The sequence below is a fragment of the Bufo bufo genome, chromosome 3 (genome assembly GCF_905171765.1).
Source record: "Bufo bufo chromosome 3, aBufBuf1.1, whole genome shotgun sequence".
In the NCBI taxonomy this organism is placed as follows: Eukaryota; Metazoa; Chordata; class Amphibia; order Anura; family Bufonidae; genus Bufo; species Bufo bufo.
In genome coordinates, this window is record NC_053391.1 from 676,564,587 (window position 1) to 676,567,527 (window position 2,941).

Genomic DNA, 2,941 nt, shown 5'->3' on the forward strand with positions numbered 1-2,941 from the left:
CAGAGAAAACTACACCAGGACGTCGGAGGGTCACGTGACGCGACGCCTCACAGCGGCTTCTCATTGGCCGGGGAGGAGGAGAAAAAAAGAAGTTGCGCAATGCATGGGCAGGGAGAGGAAACGGTTGTTTTCGTGACGTCAGAGGCGTGTTGTGATTGGTTGCTAGGAAAGTTTATTTTGCCTGGCAACCGGTAAGGGGAGGAGAATACCCTGTGGAGAGGCGACGGCGGCTGCTCGTAAATGGTGGATTACGTCATAGCTCTCATAGGAAGCCAGCGTCAGCTTCTGAGAAGTGACGTCACACAGATAGGCCTCATGCACACGGCCGCAGTTTTGGCAGCTCGGATGCGGCCCCATTCAATTCAGGCCTCTTTCACACGACCATTTTTTTTATTTTTTTTCCATTTACGGGCCTTTTTTTGCGTTCCGTATACGGAACTGTTCATTTCAATAGTCCGCCAAAAAAAACGGAATGTACTCCGTATGCATTCCGTTTACGTATTTCCATTTTTCCGTTCCGTTGAGAGATAGAACATATCCTATTATTGCCCGCGCCGCAAATCACGTTCCGTGGCTCTATTCAAGTCAATGGGTCCGCAAAAAAAAAAAAAATGGAACACATAGGGAGATGCTTCGGAATGTCTTCCGTATCGTTCCGTTTTTGCGCAGCCATCTGTTGAAAATGTTATGCCCAGCCCAATTTTTCCTATGTAATTACTGAATACTGTATATGCCATATACGGCAAAAAACGGAACGGAAACAAAAAACGGAACAATAAACAGACCGCAAAACACTGAAAAAGCCATACGGTCGTGTGCTGCCCGCATCCGTTGCTCCGTTCCGTGGATCCACAAAAAAAAATATCCGACATGTCCTATTGTTGTCCGCGCTTTGCGGACAAGAATAGGCAGTTATATTAACCCCTTCGACCCCGGGCCTGTTTTCACCTTCCTGCCCAGACCATTTTTGCAAATTTAACCAGTGTCACTTTATGAGGTAATAACTTTGGAACGCTTTTACTTATCCAGGCCGTTCTGAGACACACATATCGTACTTCATGACACTGGTAAAAATGAGTAAAAAAAAAACATTTTTATTCATTAAAAAATACCAAAATTACCAGAAATTTGGAAAAATTAGCAAAATTTCCAAATTTCAATTCCTCTACTTCTATAATACATAGTAATACCTCCACAAATAGTTATTATTTTACATTCCCCATATGTCTACTTCATGTTTGGATCATTTTGAAAATGACATTTAATTTTTTGGGGACGTTACAAGGCTTCGAAGTTTGGAAGCAAATCTTGAAAATTTTCGGAAATGTTTCCCGAGTCCTTAAGGACCCATACGTCATGGGTTTAAACTGCGATTGTGGCGTGGCGGATGTTAATCGGAACAGGATGCCCACTGAAATCATTCAGCGGGCATCCTGTCACAATGCTGGGGGGGGGGGTCATGTGACACCCCCCCCCCCGTATCGGCGATCGCCGCAAACTGCAGGTCAATTTAGACCTGCGGTCTGTGGCTTTACCTGCGGCGGTGCCATCGGGTCCCCATGCGGCTGTGGGGGGGACCCGATGGCATGGAAGGCAGCGCGATGCCTTACTGAGGCATCGCGCTGCCTTCCGGTGACGAGCCTGTGAGATCCTGCCCCCTGGACCTCACAGGCCCCGGAAGCTGTATGAGTAAATGAGTAATACACACAGTATAACTCAGACAGCCAATGCATTCCAATACAGAAGTATTGAAATGCATTGTAAAGGAATATACCCCCCAAAGTTCAAGTCCCAAAGTGGGACAAAAAATAAAGTGAAAAGAAAAGTTGAAAAAATAAAGTTTTCCCCCAAAAAATTAAAGTTTCAAGTAAAAATAAACAAAAACGTCATTTTCCCAAAATAAAGTAAAAAAAAATTTGTAAAAAATAGGGGGGGGGGGGGAGTATACATATTACGTATCGCCGCGTCCGTATCGACCGGCTCTATAAACATATCACATGACCTAATCCCTCAGATGAATGTTGTAAATAACAAAAAATAAAAACGGTGCCAAAACAGCTATTTCTTGTTACCTTGCCTCACAAAAAGTGTAATATAGAGCAACCAAAAATCATATGTACCCTAAACTAGTACCAACAATACTGCCCCCTTATCCCGTAGTTTCTAAAATGGGGTCACTTTTTAGGAGTTTCTACTCTAGGGGTGCATCAGGGGGGCTTCAAATGGGACATGGTGTCAAAAAACCAGTCCAGCAAAATCTGCCTTCTAAAAACCATATGGCGTTCCTTTCCTTCTGCGCCCTACCGTGTGCCCGTACAGCGGTTTACGACCACATATGGGGTGTCTCTGTAAACTACAGAATCAGGCCCATAAATATTGAGTTTGGTTTGGCTGTTAACCCTTGCTTTGTAACTGGAAAAAAAATATTAAAATGGAAAATCTGCCAAAAAAGTGAAATTTTGAAATTGTATTTCTATTCTCCATTAATTCTTGTGGAACACCTGAAGGGTTAACAACGTTTTTAAAATCAGTTTTGAATACCTTGAGGCGTGTAGTTTATAGAATGGGGTCATTTTTGGGTGGTTTCTATTATGTAAGCCTCGCAAAGTGACTTCAGACCTGAACTGGTCCCTAAAAATTGGGTTTTTGAAGATTTCTGAAATATTTCAAGGTTTGCTTCTAAATTTCTAAGCCTTGTAACATCCCCAAAAAATAAAATATCATTCCCAAAATGATCCAAACATGAAGTAGACATATGGGGAATGTACAGTAATAACTATTTTTGGAGCTATTACTATCTATTATAGAAGTAGAGAAATTGAAACTTAGACAATTTTTTACAAATTTTTGGTAAATTTGGTATTTTTTTATAAATAAAAATGAATTTTTTTGACTTCATTTTACCAGTGTCATGAAGTACAATATGTGACGAAAAAACTGT